Raw genomic sequence first — 20133 nt, forward strand, 5'->3', positions numbered from 1 at the left:
GCGGAAGCCTCTACTGCCTGGGCCTCTCTCACTGCTGCTGGTGCTTCCGCCACCAGAGCCTCTAAAGCCTGGGCCCTTACCGCTGCCGCTGGTGCTTCCGCCACCAGAGCCTCTACCGCCCGGGCCTCTGCCACTGCCCCTGGTGCCTCCACCGCCAGAGGCTCTACTGCCGGGGTCTCTGCGGCTGCGGTTCGTGCCTCCGCAGCCCGAGCCTCTACTGCCTGGGCCCTTGCCGCTTCCGCCACCAGAGCCTCTACCGCTTGGACACATGACTCTGATGCTGGTACTTCCGCCGCCAGAGCCTGGGCCTCTGCCGCTGCCGCTGGTCCCTTCGCTGTCAGAGCCTCTACTGCCTGGGCCTCTGCCGATGCCGCTGGTGCCTCCGCAGCCAGAGCCTCTTCCACCTCGGCCTTTGCCGCTGCCGCTGGTGCCTCCACCGCCAGAGCCTCTACCGCCTGGGCCAATGCCTCTGCTGCTAGTGCCTCCGCAGCCCAAGCTTCGACTGCTGTCTCTGCTGGTGCTTCCGCCACCAGAGCCTCTGCTGCCTGGGCCTCTGCCACTGCCGCTGGTGCCTCCGCAGCCAGAGCCTCTTCCACCTCTGCCTTTGCCGCTGCTGCTGGTGCCTCCGCAGCCAGAGCCTCTTCCACCTCGGCCTTTGCCGCTGCTGCTGGTGCCTCCGCCGCCTGATCCTCTACCGCCTGGGCCTATGCCGCTGCCGCTGGTGCCTTCGCTACCAGAGCCTCTACCGCCTGGGCCTCTGCTGGTGCTGCTGATGCCTTCGCCGCCAGAGCCCCTACCGTGTGGGCACTTGCTGCTGGTGCTTCCGCCGCCAGAGCCTCTACTGCATGGGCCTCTGCCACTGCTGCTGGTACTTCCGCTTCCAGAGCCTCTACTGCCTGGGCCTCTGCCGCTGCCACTTGTGCCTCGGCAGCCTGAGCCTCTATTGCCTTGGCCTCTGCTGCACTTGCTTGATCTGGACCTCTGCAGCTGCCGTTGGTGCCTCCGCCGCCACATCCTCTACCACCTGTGCCTTTGCCGCTGCCGCTCGTGCCTCCGCAGCCTGAGCCTCTACTGCCTAGGCCCTTGCCGCTGCCGCTGATGCTTCCGCCACCAGAGCCTCTACCGCTTGGAAACTTGCCACTGATGCTGGTGCTTCGGCCGCCAGAGCTCTACCGCCTGGACCTCTGCCGCGGTCACTGGTGCGTCCACCGCCAGAGCCTCTACCGACTGGGCCTCTGCCACTGCCGCTGGTGCCTCCGCAGCCTGAGCCTTTAGCACCTCGGCCTCTGCCACTGTCGCTGTTGCCTCCGCCGCCAGAGGATCTAGTGCCTGGGTCTCTGCCGCTCGTGCCTCCGCAGCCCGAGCCTCTACCGCCTGGGCCTCTTCCACTGCCGCTGGTGCCTCCGCCGCTAGAGCCTCTACCGTCTGGGCCTCTGCCGGTGCCGCTGGTGTTTCCGGAGCCTTAGCCTCTACCGCCTTGGCCTCTGCTGCTCTTGCTGGATCTGCCGCCGCCCAGGTAGCATCGCCTGGACCTCTGCCAGTGCCGCTGGTGCCTCCGTAGCCTGAGCCTCTACTGCCTGGGCCTCTGCCACTGCTGCTGTTGCTTCCGCCACAAGAGCCTCTACTGCCTGGGCCCTTACCGCTCCCGCTGGTGCTTCCGCAGCCTGAGCCTTTAGCACCTCGGCCTCTGCCACTGCCCCTGGTGCCTCCAGTGGCTCTACTGCTGGGGTCTCTGCCACTGCCACTCGTGCCTCCGCAGCCCGAGCCTCTACTGCCTGGGCTCTTGCCGCTGCCACTGATGCTTCTGCCACCAGAGCTCCTACCGCTTGGACAATTGCCTCTGATGCTGGTGCTTCCGCCACCAGAGTCTGGGCCTCTGCCGCTGGTCCCTTCACTGCCAAAGCCTCTACCGCCTGGGCCTCTGCCGGTGCCGCTGGTGCCTCCGCAGCCAGAGCCTCTACCCCCTCGGCCTCTGCCACTGCCGCCTTCGCCGCCTTCGCCTCTACAGCGTGGGCACTTGCTGCTAGTGCTTCCGCTGCCAGAGCCTCTGCTGCATGGGCCTCTGCCACTGATGCTTGTGCTTCCACTTCCAGAGCCTCTACTGCCTGGGCCTCTGCTGCTGCCAATGGTGCCTCGGCAGCCCGAGCCTCTACTGCCTTGGCCTCTGCTGCACTTGCTGAATCTGCCGACGCCCAGGCTGCATCGCCTGGATCTCTGCAGCTGCCGTTGGTGCCTCCACCGCCAGAGCCTCTCGCACCTCGGCCTCTGCCACTGTCGGTGTTGCCTCCGCCGCCCGAGGCTCTACCGCCTGGGTGTCTGCCGCTGGTGTCTCCGCAGCCCGAGCCTCTACCGCCTGGGCCTCTTCCACTGCCGCTGGTGCCTCCGCCGCCAGAGCCTCTACGGTCTGGGCCTCTGCCGGTGCCGCTGGTGACTCCGTAGCGTTAGCCTCTACCGTCTGGGCCTCTGCTGGTGCCGCTGGTGCATCCGCAGCCCGAGCCTCTACCTCATGGGCCTCTGCCACTGCCGCTGCTGCCTCTGCCGCCATAGCCTCTACCGCATGGGCCCTTGCTGCCTCCGCTGGTGCTTCCGCCACCAGAGCCTCTACCGCCTGGGCCTCTGCCAGTACTGCTGGTGGCTCCGCAGCCTGAGCCTCTACCGCCTCGGCCTCTGCCACTGCTGCCTTTGCCACCAGAGCCTCTACCGCTTGGACACTTGCCACTGATGCTGGTGCTTCGGCCTCCAGAGCCTCTACCGCCTGGACCTCTGCCACCGTCACTGGTGCCTCCGCCGCCAGAGCCTCTACCGCCTGGGCCCTTACCGCTGCCGCTGGTGCTTCCGCCACCAGAGCCTCTACCGCCTGGGCCTCTGCCACTGCCGCTGGTGCCTCCGCAGCCTGAGCCTTTAGCACCTCGGCCTCTGCCACTGTCGCTGTTGCCTCCGCCGCCAGAGGATCTAGTGCCTGGGTCTCTGCCGCTCGTGCCTCCGCAGCCCGAGCCTCTACCGCCTGGGCCTCTTCCACTGCCGCTGGTGCCTCCGCCGCTAGAGCCTCTACCGTCTGGACCCTTGCCTCTGCTGCTGGTGCCTCCGGAGCTTTAGCCTCTACCGCCTTGGCCTCTGCTGCTCTTGCTGGATCTGCCGCCGCCCAGGCAGCATCGCCTGGACCTCTGCCAGGGCCGCTGGTGCTTCCGCAGCCTGAGCCTTTAGCACCTCGGCCTCTGCCACTGCCCCTGGTGCCTCCACAGCCAGTGGCTCTACTGCCTGGGTCTCTGCCGCTGCCGATCGTGCCTCAACAGCCCGAGCCTCTACTGCCTGGGCTTCTGCCGGTGCCGCTGTTGCCTCCGCAGCCTGAGCCTCTACCGCCTGGGCCTCTGCGACTGCCACTGGTGCCTCCGCCGCCAGAGCCTCTACCGCCTGGGCCTCTGCTGCTGCCGCTGGTGCCTCCACAGCCACAATCTCCACCATCAGGGCTTCTGCCGGTGCCGCTGGTGCCTCCGCAGCCAGAGCCTCTACCGCCTGGGCCTCTGCTGCTATTGCTGGTCCCGCCGTTGTGCAGGCTGCATCGCCTGGACCTCTGCAGCTGCCGTGGTGCCTTGGCAGAGTGAGCTTCTTCCACCTGTGGCTCTACCGCTGCCGCTGGTTCCTCAACCGCCAGAGCATCTACCACCTGGGTCTCTGCCGCTGCTGCTGGTTCCTCGGGAGCCCAAGCCTTCAGTCTGGACCTCTGCCGCTGCCGCTGGTTCCTCCCCCGCCTGAGCCTTGGCCTCTGCCGCTGCCGCCTCTGCCGCCAGAGTGTCTCTGCCGCTGGTGCCTCCTCCACCTGAGCCACTTCTGTCTGGACCTCTGCCGCTTCTTCCTCCCCCGCCTCAGCCTCCACAGCCTGAGCCTCTACTGCCTGGGCCTCTGCCACTGCTGCTGGTTTTCTGCTGTTTGAGCCTTCATCGCCTGGGCCTCTACCACTGCAGCTAGTGCCTCCGCCGCGAGAGCCTCTACCTTCAGGGCCTCTGCCACGGCCACTGGTGCCTCGGCAGCCTGAGCCTCTACTGCCTGGGCCTCTGTCGCTCTTGCTGGTTCCGCTGCTGCCCAGGATGCATCGCCTGGACCTCTACAGCTGCCGGTGGTGCCTTGGAAGTGTGAACTTCTTCCCCCTCTGGCTATACCGCTGCGCTGGTTCCTCCGCCTCCCAGGCTGCATCGCCTGGGCCTTGGCCGCTGCCGCTGGTGCCTCGGCAGAGGCCCAGGCGGTAGAGGCTCTGGTGGCGGAAGCCTCTACTGCCTGGGCCTCTCTCACTGCTGCTGGTGCTTCCGCCACCAGAGCCTCTAAAGCCTGGGCCCTTACCACTGCCGCTGGTGCTTTCGCCACCAGAGCCTCTACCGTCTGGACCCTTGCCGCTGCCGCTGGTGCCTCCGCAGCCCAAGCCTCTACCGCCTGGGCCCTTGCTGCCTCTGCTGGTGTTTCCGCCACCAGAGCCTCTACTGTTGAGGTAATTAGGCGTGACGTAGCTAATTACTTTACGATCCCAATTAGCTCTTTACAGCGGTCCGGTACTGTCAGAGCTGCCTCTAGGTCCCAGCTCACAGAGGACCAACGCCAAGTCGATGTAATGTACAAAAGTCTTTATTGAAGTTTAGTTTCCATTTCAATGCCAGAGCGCGCAGCCCTACGTCTTAGACCTTAGATCGGCGAAGTCCCGTCTGAGTCACCTCCCCTTCCGCACCAGTTTAAGATCCTAGCCCTGCTCCACCTTCTGCGCTGTTCTCTCCTCCTCTGGGTCCTCCTGCCCACCGGGGCATTGCCCTTTCTGGACTCCTCCGACGCTGAGTCGCTTAGCTCCTCCCCCTGCCTCCGGCGGGCTTTGGGACCCGGTTCCCAATCCTCATTCTCTGCTGTCCCGCGCTCCTGTACATTCGAACTAGTTTCTCGCGCCAACCCAGTGACCTTTCTCCTAACCTATCACTGCTTCCCTCTTCCATGACACTGGCCGGATCTGACCTCCCCTCCGTCCCCTGACTCTCCGATGGAGGCGTGGTCAGCTCTGCCTTGTCTCTTCTCCCTGGTGGGGAAAGCACTGGTCCCGATACCTGAGACTCTTCCCCCCCACTCTGCTCTGGTGGGGAAGCTGGTCCTGATTTCCAACTACTGCTCTGGGAGTCTCTGCTGCCCCCTTGTTCCTGGGGCGTTCCCCTTGGGAACCCCCTGCCCCTGGCCACTGGCGCCCCCTTTTGTGAATCTTCCGATTCGCTGGAGAGGCTCATGGAATCCCTCGGACCACTCTCCCCTCCTACGCTTCCCTCGGATTCCTCCCCTTCGCTCTCTATCTCCCCTCTTCCCTGTGCCTCTGCTCCTGAGCCCCTGACAGGTACGCTTCCTCAGGCTGCGGCAATCTGCTCCGTTCCGTCGCGCCTTGCAGAGTAAAAACACAGCGGGAAAAGCTGTTGCTGCTGCTGCTGCTTAGATCCAGACAAACACGTTGTCAGGACTGCCGCTAGGTCCCAGCTCACAGAGGACCAACGCCCAGTGGATGTTATATACAAAAGTCTTTATTAAAGTTTAGTTTCCATTTCCAAGCTCTGGGCGCGCAGACCCACGTCTCGACGCTAGACCGGCTAAGTCCCCTCTGACTCACTGCTCCACCCACACCAGTTTAAGATTCTAGCCCGGCTCCACCTCTTACGCTGTTCTTTCCTTCGCTGGGTCCTTCTGCCCTCTGGGGTTCCCTCCTTCCTGGACTCCTCTGACGCTGAGCCTCCTGAGTCTTGCCCCTCCCTCCGGCGGGCTTTAGGACCCGGCTCCCTTCCTGGGCTCCCCGCTGTGCCGCGCTCCTGTACATTTGAACTTGGCGCGCACGCCCAGCCGGTGACTTTCCTTCTGACCGTTTCCCCGCTTCCTGATGTGGGCGTTGCCAAACCTGACTCCTCTCCTCCCTCTGGTGGTGAGGACACTGGTCCCGACTCCTGGGACTCCCCCTCCCCACTGCGCTCTGGTGGAGACGCTGGTCCTGATCTCCAACTGCTGCTCAGGGACTCCCCGCTGGCCCCTTCCTCCTGGGGCTTCCCCCCTGGAGCCCCCCTCGCTCTGGCCACCGGCGCTCCCTTCTATGAGTCCACCGATTCGCTAGAGAGGCTTGTGGAATAACTCTGGCCACTGTCACTGCCTGCGCCCCCCTCGTACTCCTCCTCCTCACTCTCCATTTGCTCCCCCTCCTGTGTCTCTCCTTCTGAACCCCTGACACACGTCAAGCACTTGTGTGTCCATTTATCAGTTCTTTATTGCGACATTTCTCAGAAATACACTCCAGGGCTCCTCGCAGCCATAGCTACTGCTTCCTTCTCCCTCAAAAGACAAAGGAACAGAGAAAACTCCTCCCACCTTCGAAACCTGATGTCAGAATGTGAGGCATTACTCAGAACATCTTAACCCTTTAAGTTCTGAATCCCAACACCCCCTCTTGCCTTGCATTCTGACAAGACCTGTGGAACATCTTCAGCAAAACTCTGTGAGATCAATCCCTCCCCCAATGCCTTGCGCCCTCTCCTGGCGTTCCTGTTAGGCATCTGTGGAACAACCTCACAACTCTCAGACTCGCATTGTGCGAAACTTACCCACGCACCTGTGGCCTGATACCTCTCAGGTGGAATACCCTTCGTTGTGCGACTGGACCGCCTGGGCACAAACTCAGGTGTTTCCTCTGACTCACTGTGGCCAGTAGGTGTGTCCTCTGTATCACAGGATTCCCCCTCTGACTTAAAGCGTCTTCGAATCCTCTGCATTACACTCACAGGAGAACTAGGCTCACTCTTGGGCTCTCTTTTTACAACTTGTGGAGATGCCCCATCCTGTTCCTGACTTTGGTCAGTGAGCTGATCGTCATCAGCAGACTCAGCCTCTCCTTCCTCCTCATCAGAACCTTCCTGCTCTGGATCAGAAAGACATTTTGAAAGAACATCACGCTTGGCAGGAGTCTTTGACCTTTCATCCTGCTCATGGATCTCAGCGTGTTTACTGATCAGCAGCTTACTCTGAACACCTGACGGGTATGCAAACCTCCATGCACGAGCTGCTGGCTCATACCCACAGAAGATCATTTTCTGGAACTTGGATCCATCTGGCCCTTGCAAAGCCTTAGGCACCGGCACAGATGCAACTGAACCAAAAGAACGCAGAAAGTGAATCTGGGGTTTCCTGCCGTGCAACATGAAAAAAGGTGTGCCACTTACTATTGAATTGTAAGTCCGATTCCAGGTGAAGCCCACATATTTAACTGCCTCCATCCAAAACCTTGGAGGTAACCCAGAATCTGTCAGCATCACCTGTGCAGCCTTAACCAGAGCTTCACTCCTAAGCTCTGCCACCCCCCTCTGTTGAGGAGAAGTCACTGTGTGACATATCCCTTTCTTGTGAAAGAACTTCTGCAAAGCAGACCCAGTAAACTGCGCACCTCTGTCACTAGTGACTGCTTGCACTTTGGTGGAGAACCTTAGTTCCACCTCCTCAATCCAACTTTTAATCAGCTGTGCTGCATCTTCCTTGGATTTGAGACCGTGAGTCCAGGTGTTCTGCGAAAAACTATCCTGCATCGTCAGCAGAAACCTGGCCCCTCCCAGACTTGGTTCCTTCATGGGACCCAACAAATCTATGTGCACAAGTTCAAAAGGTTTTGTGGTTACCCTCTCCACCCTGGGGTAACTGCACCCTTTTACCTTTGCCTGTCTGCAAGTCTCACAATCTATGGCACTTCCACATTCTTTAATTTTACAGCCTCTGGCGACCTCAGGTAGCGCCTGAAGTTCTTCTAGACAACTATGAGCTGTCTTCCTGTGCCAAACACATGCACATGAAACATGAGTGGGAACTGTAGCACGCAGGGCTTGTGCTCTCTCAACCTTCCCCTCACCCTCCAGAGACGTTTTAAGAATGAAGAGATCATTCTGCCCCTTTTTAACTTTGACAAGCTGTTTCCCTCCCTTAGAGATTGTGCAGACATCAGTCTCAAAACAGACATTAAACCCCTTTTTTAACAAAAAGGCACGGATAAAAGACAGTGATGCATTCCTGGTAAAACGCAAATGTCAGGACTGCCGCTAGGTCCCAGCTCACAGAGGACCAACGCCCAGTGGATGTTATATACAAAAGTCTTTATTAAGGTTTAGTTTCCATTTCCAAGCTCTGGGCGGGCAGACCCACGTCTTGACGCTAGACCGGCTAAGTCCCCTCTGACTCACTGCTCCACCCACACCAGTTTAAGATTCTAGCCCGGCTCCACCTCTTGCGCTGCTCTTTCCTGCGCTGGGTCCTTCTGCCCTCTGGGGTTCCCTCCTTCCTGGACTCCTCTGACGCTGAGCCTCCTGAGTCTTGCCCCTCCCTCCGGCGGGCTTTAGGACCTGGCTCCCTTCCCGGGCTCCCCGCTGTGCCGCGCTCCTGTACATTTGAACTTGGCGCGCACGCCCAGCCGGTGACTTTCCTTCTGACCGTTTCCCCACTTCCTGATGTGGGTGTTGCCAAACCTGACTCCTCTCCTCCCTCTGGTGGTGAGGACACTGGTCCCGACTCCTGGGACTCCCCCTCCCCACTGCGCTCTGGTGGAGACGCTGGTCCTGATCTCCAGTTGCTGCTCAGGGACTCCCCGCTGGCCCCTTCCTCCTGGGGCTTTCCCCCTGGACCCCCCTTCGCTCTGGCCACCGGCGCTCCCTTCTGTGAGTCCTCCGATTCGCTAGAGAGGCTTGTGGAATAACTCTGGCCACTGTCACTGCCTGCGCCCCCCTCGTACTCCTCCTCCTCACTCTCCATTTGCTCCCCCTCCTGTGTCTCTCCTTCTGAACCCCTGACATCCATCCCCCCCTCGAAGCCCCCCTTCCCCCTCCCCCTCTTCAGGTGCGGGTTCCGGGTGCTCTAGAGTTGTCGGGGTGAGTTCAGGATACAGTTCGTCCCCCGAGGCGTGCAGCCATCGTGATAAGTCCGGAAAGTCCTCCATGGGCTCGTCGACTGCGATTCCCTCCGCTTCCATCTCCTGGGCGGTGTGTTCGAAATCTGAGGCCGCCCCCAAATCACTCACAACCCCTTCTCCCCCTGTCGCCTGAGGTGCCGCCACTTCGCAGGGTCCCTCCGGCACGTCTCTGCGCCATCCCACTTTGGGTTGGTCCTCCCACCAATAAGATCCCCCCGTGCCAAAACCTGAGAGCGATCCCTCTGGGGAGCTGCCTCCCGGAGCCGAGTCCTCCGCTGACGAGAAACCCCGGAAAGTGCTGGCCGAGAGTGTGGGTGTGAACAGACAATCATCGAAAAAGCCCGCCGGCATAGGCTTGTGCGGGAAAAGTGTATGGAATTCTTCCTTGAGCAACTGCTCCTCCAATGCGTAATCCGGCACCCACCTGTTGGCGCTGGCCGGGGTGTCCTCTGTGGCGAGAAGATATTCAATCCCGTCCTCCCCCCACCTTGAGTCTAAAATCTCTGTGGCTTCGTTGAGTGGACCCCTCCTCGGCGACCCCCCCCCTTTTTGGGCGCTTCCCTGAGCGGGTCTGGCGCTGTCCCTGGTGCCTGAAACCTGTGGGGCTCTTTGTAGGGTGTGAGCACTGATCTATGAAAGACCGGGTGCAATCTGGACCCCTCCGGGAGTGTTAAACGGAAGGCCACTGGGTTGATCTGCGCCTCTACTTGGTAAGGCCCTAACTGCTTGTGCCCGAGCTTCTTCTTGGCCAACGATCTGGCCGGAACTGCCTGGGCTGCTAACCAGACCCAGTCTCCTACCCGGATATCTTCCCCAACCCTCCTGTGTCGGTCTGCCTGCACTTTGTAAGCCTGTTTCGCCATCTCTAACTGCCTCCTGAGCTGCTCGTGGATCTCCTGCAACTCCGCTGCCACTGCCTCTGCTCCCTGCGGCTCCCCCACCCTCACTTTCTCCAAACCCGGGAAGGTTCTGGGATGCCGCCCATTGTTGGCGAAAAACGGTGTCACCCCCGTGGACACGTGTTTCGTGTTGTTGTAGGCAAACTCGGCTAGCGGTAGGTAGTCCACCCAGGTCGAGGGCTGCTGGTTCGCGTAGCATCTCAGGTACTGCTGCATGATGGCGTTGACTCTCTCCGCCTGTCCGTTAGTCTGCGGGTGTCGCGCCGACGCCAGGCTGACCTTGACGTTCAGGAAACCCATCAGCTTTTGCCAGAAGTTGGATAAGAACTGGCGCCCCCTGTCGGACAGGATGGACCGTGGTAGGCCGTGCACCTTGAACATGTGGTCTATAAACAGCTTGGCGGTCTGCTCGGCTGTGGCCACCTTCGTGCAAGGAATGAAGTGGGCCATCTTGGGGAACAAGTCTACTACCACGAGTACTGCCGTCTTGCCTCTCGAGCTGGGCAGATCTGTGACAAAGTCCAGGGCCACCCTCTCCCACGGTTCGAACGGTGTCTGTAGCGGTTCCAAAAGGCCCGCCGGCGGCTGGTGTACTGGTTTGGCCCTTTGGCAGGTGTCGCACCTCTTGACGTATTCCGCGACATCCCCCCTCATCTTGGGCCACCAAAAGTCTCTGGCTACTAGGTCCACCGTCTTCTCCTTGCCGAAGTGTCCCGCGCTCGGCGCGTCGTGCAGCTGTTGCAGGACCCTCGCGCGGAGGTTGTCTCCCGGCACGTAGAGGGCTCCTTTGCGGATGAGCAGGCCGTCGCGTATTTGGAAGTCGTCGTCCCTCGCCGTGCCGCTACACACCTCCTCCATCTTGGCTTGCGCGAAGGAGTCCGTCTGCAGCGCGCGATGCACCGCGTCCAGGTCCACCGTGGCTGACGCGCATGCCCACGCCTTTGGTGCGAAAATATGCTTGGCCGCCGCCGGCGCCTCTTCTTCGAGATACTGCGGTTTCCTGGACAGCGTGTCCGCCATGATGTTGTTGTTTCCAGGGATGTATTCTATTCTGAAGTCGAAATCTGCAAAGAACTCCGCCCAGCGGATGTGTCTCTGGTTCAGGAACCTCGCCGTGCGCCAGTACTCCAAGTTCTTATGGTCCGTACGGACCTGCACCGTGTGTTTGGCCCCGACGAGGAAATGCCGCCACGCCTTGAAGGCTGCATGTATGGCCAGTAACTCCCTGTCCCAGATGGTGTAGTTCTGCTCCGACTTGCTGAGTTTCCTGGAATAGAAAGCGCACGGCCTCCAGTCCCCCTGGTGGTCTTGCTGCAACAGGACGGCCCCCACGGCCCTGTCTGACGCGTCCGTCTCCACTCTCATGGGCCTGCTGGGGTTCACGTGTAGCAGGTGTTCCTCGGACGCGAAGAGGTGCTTGAGCTTCCGAAAGGAGTGCTCTGCCTGCTCCGTCCAGATGAACTTCTTCTTCTTGGAACTGAGGGTGTCAGTGATGGCCGCTGTCTGCATGGCGAAACCTTTGATGAACTTGCGATAAAAGTTGGCAAAGCCGACAAACCTCTGGACTTCCTTTCGATTGCGTGGGCTCTTCCAGTCCAGCACTGCCCGTACCTTGGTACTGTCCATGGCGAGTCCCTTGTCGGACAGTTTGTAGCCCAGGAAGTCCACCTCCGTCTTGTCGAACTGGCACTTCTCCAGCTTGGCGTAAAGCCGGTGCTCCCGCAGCCGCTGCAGTACTTCCCTGACATCTCTCTCGTGAGCCTCCGGTGACTCCGAGAAGATGAGGATGTCGTCCAGGAAGCAGACGCACTTCTTGTAGAGAAGACCCGCCAAGACATGATGCATGAATGCTTGAAAACAGTGGGAGCCATTTTGTAATCCAAAAGGCATAACTCTATATTCATAGGTGCCCAGCGGCGTAAACATGGCCGTCTTCCACTCGTCACCCTCCCTCACTCGTATGAGATTGTACGCTCCGCGGAGATCCAACTTGGTAAAGATGCGCCCCTTCCGCACCGTCGCCAGCAGGTCATCGATCTTGGGCATGGGAAGGCTGAGGGCTTGGTTTTCGCATTTAAGACGTGGTAATCAACTACAAGCCTCTTTTGGGGCGTGTCCCGCTTCTTTACAAAGAATACAGGGCTGCCCCCCACCGCCTTGGACTCTCGGATGAATCCCCGCTTCAAGTTGTGATCTATGAACTCCCTGAGCTCCTGCAATTCATCCTCAGACATGGAATACAGCTTCCCCGTCGGGAGCGTCGCCCCCGGCAGGAGGTCAATCTTGCAGTCGTAGGGTCTGTGGGGAGGCAGCTTGTCCGCTTCTTTCTCGCAGAAGACCTCCAAAAACTCTTTGTACTTGTTAGGTACCGCTTGCAACATGCCCAAGTTCAGCTGTGGTCCATCCTCGTGCCCCTCATCGTCCAAGTCAGCCAGGATGCAGTGTTCTGCGCAGTAGGAGGAGCCGAAGGTCAGTTGCCACTGGTACCAAGCTAATGCCGGGCTGTGCCTATCCAGCCAACTCATGCCCAACACAATGGGCGTGTCTGACAGGCGGGTGACGTTGAAGCTGATGACTTCGCGGTGATTACCAATGCGCATCACCATTGGCGGCGTCTGCTGCAGCACTTGCCCTCCCAGTAGCTCCCTGCCGTCCACCGTGACGACGTTCAGAGGTACCGTCGCTGGCAGAAGGGCTATGCCATGTTGCTGGATGAAGTCCATGCCTATAAAATCTGCATTGCTCCCAGAGTCAATCGTAATGGGGATCTCCACAGTGAGCCCATTGGGAAGTTGAAGGGATGCGGTGAGCTGCACTACTGGTTTGGGTGGGAGGGGGTCTGTGGGCTGTAACATTACTGGGGATTGCTTCACTGACTTGTCTGGCTGGCCCCCAGTGACTCCATTTCCAGCCAGACAGTGGAGTTTTCCTGCTGTGATTCACTCTGCTGAACTGCTTCTGTTACTGTCGCTGCGGCTGCAGTGTGCTTGTGAAACCGCTGGGGACACTCTTTCGCCATGTGCTGAGCACTGTCGCAGATGTAGCACTTCCCGGTCCCTCTAGGAGGCTTCATTTTGACTGCTCCCGGCGTTAGGGCTCCGGCTGTGGACTGAGCCTTAGCACCACCTATCTCCATCGGCTCCTCTCCTCCTCCCAGCGGAGGCATGGATCGAGCGCGCGCCGCTTCCTTGGGAAAGGGGGGTGGTGCTTTCGTTGGCGTGCGGCCCCAATGCACTTCCTCTTTGTCCCAAGAGCGTCCTTCCAGCCTAACCCCAATGGTGAGTGCCCTCTCCACAATGTCCTTGGTGGTTTGGGGTCTCTCCCCCCTTGCAATTTCGTCTTTCACAGCTCCGTTCAGCCCCTCCCAGAACAGATCTCTGACGGCAGGCGATTCTCTCTCCCACCCCAATGCGTTCACCAATGCGAATAAACGTGAATGATATTGCCTTACAGTGGCTCTACCTTGTCTTAGTCCGTGAATCTGTTTCCTAGCGATATCCACATCAATCTCAGACAAAAAACACGCATCCATCACTTTAAGGAAGGCACCTGCATCTTGGAGGGCTGGATCCTTATCTCTCCAGAGATTGCGCAGCCACGTTTTCGCCTCTCCCTGTAAATGCGAAACAATAAATCCCACTCTTTCTTCCTCATTTTTAAAGTCCTTGTCAAGCAGCTGCAGTGCATATAGTACATCTGCTCTGAAGTTAGGATACTCCTGCAGGTCCCCATTGAAGTGAGACACCAGGCTCCCTCCTCTGTTCCCCAGCCCAATCCCTTCTGGTCTGGTGGCCGGTAGCCTCTGTGTAGTTAGCACTTCTAACCTGGTTCGCAGATCCTGGCAGGCAGCAGCTGCTTCCTGTTCCTTCTTTCTGGACGCCAAAATTTCTGCGTTCAGCTGTGTCACTGCGTTTTGCAGACTCGCTATCTTCTCTTCGGTAGTCATTTCCCTGGTTTTCGTGAGCTCGCGAAGCACCAATCTTCACCCCTCGCTGCTTTCCCACACTCCACGAGGTTTTAAAATTGGTGGAAAATGGTGAGAGGGGACTTACTGTCAGGACTGCCGCTAGGTCCCAGCTCACAGAGGACCAACGCCCAGTGGATGTTATATACAAAAGTCTTTATTAAAGTTTAGTTTCCATTTCCAAGCTCTGGGCGCGCAGACCCACGTGTCGACGCTAGACCGGCTAAGTCCCCTCTGACTCACTGCTCCACCCACACCAGTTTAAGATTCTAGCCCGGCTCCACCTCTTGCGCTGCTCTTTCCTGCGTTGGGTCCTTCTGCCCTCTGGGGTTCCCTCCTTCCTGGACTCCTCTGACGCGGAGCCTCCTGAGTCTTGCCCCTCCCTCCGGCGGGCTTTAGGACCTGGCTCCCTTCCCGGGCTCCCCGCTGTGCCGCGCTCCTGTACATTTGAACTTGGCGCGCGCGCCCAGCCGGTGACTTTCCTTCTGACCGTTTCCCCGCTTCCTGATGTGGGTGTTACCAAACCTGACTCCTCTCCTCCCTCTGGTGGTGAGGACACTGGTCCCGACTCCTGGGACTCCCCCTCCCCACTGCGCTCTGGTGGAGACGCTGGTCCTGATCTCCAGCTGCTGCTCAGGGACTCCCCGCTGGCCCCTTCCTCCTGGGGCTTCCCCCCTGGACCCCCCTTCGCTCTGGCCACCGGCGCTCCCTTCTGTGAGTCCTCCGATTCACTAGAGAGGCTTGTGGAATAACTCTGGCCACTGTCACTGCCTGCGCCCCCCTCGTACTCCTCCTCCTCACTCTCCATTTGCTCCCCCTCCTGTGTCTCTCCTTCTGAACCCCTGACAGCAAACTTCCAACTGCTCCTGCAAAACAGAAAGAGAGATTTTTGCAACATTAGTTACATCTCTTTTTTGTCCATTTGCAAATAGAACAGTCTTTCCAGCTGGAACTGCCTTGCAATTCCACATCTCGACAGCAGGGGTCTCTGGAATCAAGTTGCGGTTCGCTGCTGAGTCGATTACAAAGCAGAGCTCAGTGTCTCTCTCAGAGCTGTCCTCAAACATTGCCATACTAGCTGTCAGCTGATAAGCCTCTTCATCGCGTTTAGCACGTCCGCCTTGCTCAGTCCCACGCCTGGCTGCCTTGCCAGGCTGGTTGCCATGGAAACCTGGCTGGTTCCCATGGGAAGTGACCTTGACAACATCCTGCCTCGTCTCTCTGCTCCGGTGGGGGCAACAGCGACGCAGATGTTCAACTCCAGTGGAAAAACACTGCCCGGGGCTTTTTCAGCAGGCCTGGCCCACCTTCCTCCGGAAGAGCTCTCTGTGCCAGCCCTGCCCCCTCTGAAACTGCACTCCACTCCAGCACTCACAGTGGAAAACTTTTTAAACTTGCCTTTGGAATTCTTCGCCCCCCCAACCTGCTCATCAGCGCTCCTTGAGGCTAATTCATCAGGAACTGGGGCTGCTTCTCCAGGGCTCTGGTCTCCTGCTGAAGTTTCACACAAACTTCTCAGCACCTCCCAGGCAGCCCTTGCTGACTTTACGCCCTCCAGGTGAGGTTTCAGCGATGTGTGTACGCATGCTTTCAGCATACCAAGCTCTCTTTGCATTCTCTGCTGGCTATCTTCAGGCAACGCAGCCTCAAAGCCTGCAACGTCTGTCCCATCCGCACCTGGACTGAGGGGTAGTGGCTCTTTCTGGCTTAAATCCCAAAGCCCAGTAGCCAAAAACCAACCCCTGACTCTTCTGGACCAGGTTGCCCAACTTTTTAAAGTGAGCTTTTCAAGCGGAATGTCCTCAAGGACCTGGCTGTCTGCCATTTTCTTCCCGGGGCCCCAAGCTTACTCACATAACAGCTTTTCCAGCACCCGTCTTCTCAGCTGCTCTCAGCTCTCAGCTCTCAGCAACTCTGCCTCTCAGCAGCAGGCAAAACTCAGAACGCAGACCTCCGCTTTCAGGAGCGTTCTCCCAGCTGACCCAGCTGACTTCAAAGCCTTCCGGCAGACTTTCAGCAACAGTTTTACAAGCGGTAATTAGTTCATAACCTGTTGGGGTAATTAGGCGTGATGTAGCTAATTACTTTACGATCCCAATTAGCTCTTTACAGCGGTCTGGTACGCTTCCTCAGGCTGCGGCAATCTGCTCCGTTCCGTCACGCCTTGCAGAGTAAAAACACAGCGGGAAAAGCTGTTGCTGCTGCTGCTGCTTAGATCCAGACAAACACGTCAAGCACTTGTGTGTCCATTTATCAGTTTTTATTGCGACATTTCTCAGAAATACACTCCAGGGCTCCTCGCAGCCATAGCTACTGCTTCCTTCTCCCTCAAAAGACAAAGGAACAGAGAAAACTCCTCCCACCTTCGAAATCTGACATCAGAATGTGAGGCATTACTCAGAACATCTTAACCCTTTAAGTTCTGAATCCCAACATCTACCGCCTGGGCCTCTGCCGCTGTTGCCTTCGCTGCCAGAGCCTCTACCTCCTGGGCCCTTGCCGCTGCCGCTGCTGCCTCTGCAGCCTGAGCCTCTACCACCTCTGCCGCTGCCGCTGGTACCTCCGCCGCCAGAGCCTCTACAGCCGCTTGTGCCTCCGCAGCCCAAGCCTCTACCGTCTGGGCCCTTGCCACTGCCGCTGGTGCCTCCGCAGCCAGAGCCTCTACCAACTCAGCCTTTGCACGCTGCCGCTGGTGCTTCCGCCGCCAGAGCCTCTATTGCCGCTGGTGCCTCCGCAACCCGAGCCTCTACCGCTTGGACCCTTGCCTCTGATGCTGGTGCTTCCACCGCCAGAGCCTCTACCGCCTGGGCCTCTGACGCTGACGCTGGTGCTTCCGCTGCCAGAGCCTCTACCGCTTGATTCTCTGCCGCTGCCGCTGGTGGCGCTACAGCCTGAGCCTCTACCGCCTGGACCTCTGTCGGTGCCACTGGTGCCTCTACAGCCTGAGCCTCTGCCACTGCCGCTGGTGCCTCCGCCGCCAGAGCGTCTACCGTCTGGGCCCTTGCCACTGCCGCTGGTGCTTTCGCCGCCAGAGCCTCTACCGCCTGGGCCTCTGCCACTGCTGCTCACAGAGGACCAACGCCCGGTTGATGTAATGTACAAAAGTCTTTATTGAAGTTTAGTTTCCATTTCAAACCCCAGAGCGTGCAGCCCTACATCTTTACTCTAGATCGGCGAAGTCCCCTCTGAATCACTACCCCTTCTGCACCAGTTTAAGATCCTAGCCCGGCTCCACCTCCTGTGCTGTTCTTTCCTCCTTTGGGTCCTTCTGCCCCCTGGGGTTTCCTCCTTCCTGGACTCTTCTGACGCTGACCCCCCTGAGTCTTGCCCTTCCTTTCGGCGGGCTTTAGGACCTGGCTCCCTATCCGGGCTACCTGCTGTGCCGCTCGCCTGTACATTTGAACTTGGCGCGCGCGCCCAGCCGGTAACCTTCCTCCTGACCGTTTCCCCGCTCTCCGATGTGGGCGTGGTCAATCTTGACTCATCTCCTCTCGCTGGTGGTGAGAACACTGGTCCCGATTCCTGGGACTCCTCCCCCCTACTGCGCTCTGGTGGGGAAGCTGGTCCTGATTTCCAACTACTGCTCAGGAAGTCCCCGCTGGCCCCTTCCTCCTGGGGTTTCCCCCCTGGCACCCCCCTTGCCCTGGCCATCGGCGCTCCCTTCTGTGAATCTTCCGATTCGCTGGAGAGACTCGTGGAATCCCTCTGACCACTGTCACTGCCTACACCCCCCTCGGATTCCTCCTCCTCGCTCTCCATTTGCTCCCTCTCCTGTGTCTCTGCTCCTGAACCCCTGACATCCATCTCCCCCTCGAAGCCCCCCCTTCCCCCTCCCCCTCTTCAGGTGCGGGTTCCGGGAGCTCCAGTGTTGTGGGGGTGAGCGCAGGATACAGTTCGTCCCCCGTGGCGTGCAGCCATCGGGATAAGTCCGGGAAGTCCTGCATGGGCTCATCGACGGCGATCTCCTCTGCTTCCATCTCTTGGGAGGCGTGTTCGAAACCTGGAGCCCCCCCCCAAATCACCCAAGATCCCCTCTTCCCCTGTCGCCTGGGATGACACTGCGTGCCAATGTCCCTTCGGTAGGTCTCTGCGCCAGCCCACCTCGGGTTGATCCTCCCACCAATAAGAGCCTCCCATGCCAAACTCTGAGAGCGATCCCTCTGGGGAACTAGTCCCCGGAGCCGTCTCCTCAGCTGATGAGAAACCCTGGAAGGTGCTGGCTGAGAGTGTGGGTGTGAAAAGATATTCGTCGAAATAATCCGCTGGCATGGGTTTGTGCGGGAAAATTGTATGGAATTCTTCTTTGAGCCACTGCTCCTCCACTGCATAATCCGGCACCCACCTGTTGGCGCTGGCCGGGGTGTCTTCCGTGGCGAGGAGATATTCAATCCCTTCCTCCCCCCACCTCGAGTCTAAAATCTCTGTGGCTTCATTGAGTGGCTCCCCTCTCGGCGACCCCCCTTTCTCAGGTGCTCTCCTGAGCGGTTCTGGTGCTGTCCCTGGCGCCTGAAACCTGTGAGGTGCATTCTGGATCCCTCCAGGAGTGTCAACCGGAAGGCCACTGGGTTGATCTGTGCCTCGACTTGGTAAGGCCCTAGCTGCTTGTGTCCGAGCTTCTTCTTAGCTAACGATCTGGCCGGGACTGCCTGGGCTGCTAACCAGACCCAGTCCCCCACCTGGATGTCCTCCCCAGCTCTCCTGTGTCGGTCTGCCTGCACTTTGTAAGCTTGTTTTGCTAGCTCTAACTGCCTCCTGAGCTGCTCGTGGACCTCCTGTAACTCCGCTGCCACGGCCTCTGCTCCCTGCGGCTCCCCCTCCCTCACCTTCTCTAAACCTGGGAAGGTTCTGGGATGCCGCCCATTGTTGGCGAAAAACGGTGTCACCCCCGTGGACACGTGCTTCGTGTTGTTGTAGGCAAACTCGGCTAGCGGTAGGTAGTCCACCCAGGTCGAGGGCTGCTGGTTCGCGTAGCATCTCAGGTACTGCTGCATGACGGCGTTGACCCTTTCTGCCTGTCCATTGGTCTGCGGGTGTCTCGCCGACGCCAGGTTGACCTTGACGTTCAGGATGCCCATCAGCTTCTGCCAGAAGTTGGAGATGAACTGGCGCCCCCGGTCGGACAGGATAGACCGTGGTAGGCCGTGCACCTTGAACACGTGGTCTATGAACAGCTTGGCGGTCTGCTCGGCTGTGGCCACCTTCGCGCAAGGAATGAAGTGGGCCATCTTGGTGAACAGGTCTACTACCACGAGTACTGCTTTCTTTCCCCTCGAGCTGGGCAGATCAGTGACAAAGTCCAGAGCCACCCTCTCCCACGGTTCAAACGGTGTCTGTAGCGGTTCCAACAGTCCCGCCGGTGGCCTGTGTATCGGCTTGGCCCTTTGGCAGGTGTCGCACCTATTAACGTAATCCGCGACTTCCCCCCGCATCTTGGGCCACCAAAAGTCTCTGGCTACTAATTCCACCGTCTTCTCTTTGCCGAAGTGCCCAGCGCTGGGCGCGTCGTGCAACTGTTGCAGTACTCTCGCTCGGAGGTCGTCTCCCGGCATGTTGAGGGCCCCTTTGCGGATGAGCAGTCCGTCACGTATCTGGAAGTCGTCGCCCCTCGCCGTGCCGCTGCGCACCTCCTCCATCTTGGCTCGAGCGAAGGAGTCCGTCTGCAGTGCGCGACGTACCGCGTCCAGGTCCACCGTGGCTGAGGCGCATGCCCACGCTTCCGGTGCGAAAATGTGCTTGGCCGCCGCTGGTGCCTCTTCCTCGAGATACTGCGGTTTCCTGGATAGCGCATCCGCCATGATGTTGCTGTCTCCCGGGATGTATTCTATCCTGAAGTCGAAATCTGCAAAGACCTCCGCCCAGCGGATGTGCCTCTGGTTCAGAAACCTCACCGTGCGCCAGTACTCCAGGTTCTTATGGTCCGTGCGGACCTGCACCGTGTGTTTGGCTCCAATGAGGAAGTGCCGCCACGTCTTGAAGGCTGCATGAATGGCCAGCAAATCCCTGTCCCAGATGGTGTAGTTCTGTTCTGACTTGCTGAGTTTCCTGGAGTAGAAAGCGCACGGCCTCCAGTCCCCCTGGTGGTCTTGCTGCAACAGGACGGCCCCCACGGCTCTGTCTGAGGCGTCCGTCTCCACCCTCATGGGCCTGCTGGGGTTCACATGTAGTAGTTGTTCTTCGGACGTGTCAGGGGTTCAGAAGGAGAGACACAGGAGGGGGAGCAAATGGAGAGTGAGGAGGAGGAGTACGAGGGGGGCGCAGGCAGTGACAGTGGCCAGAGTTATTCCACAAGCCTCTCTAGCGAATCGGAGGACTCACAGAAGGGAGCGCCG

The sequence above is a fragment of the Podarcis gaigeae genome, assembly GCF_964106915.1.
Source record: "Podarcis gaigeae genome assembly, chromosome: 18".
Lineage (NCBI taxonomy): Eukaryota > Metazoa > Chordata > Lepidosauria > Squamata > Lacertidae > Podarcis > Podarcis gaigeae.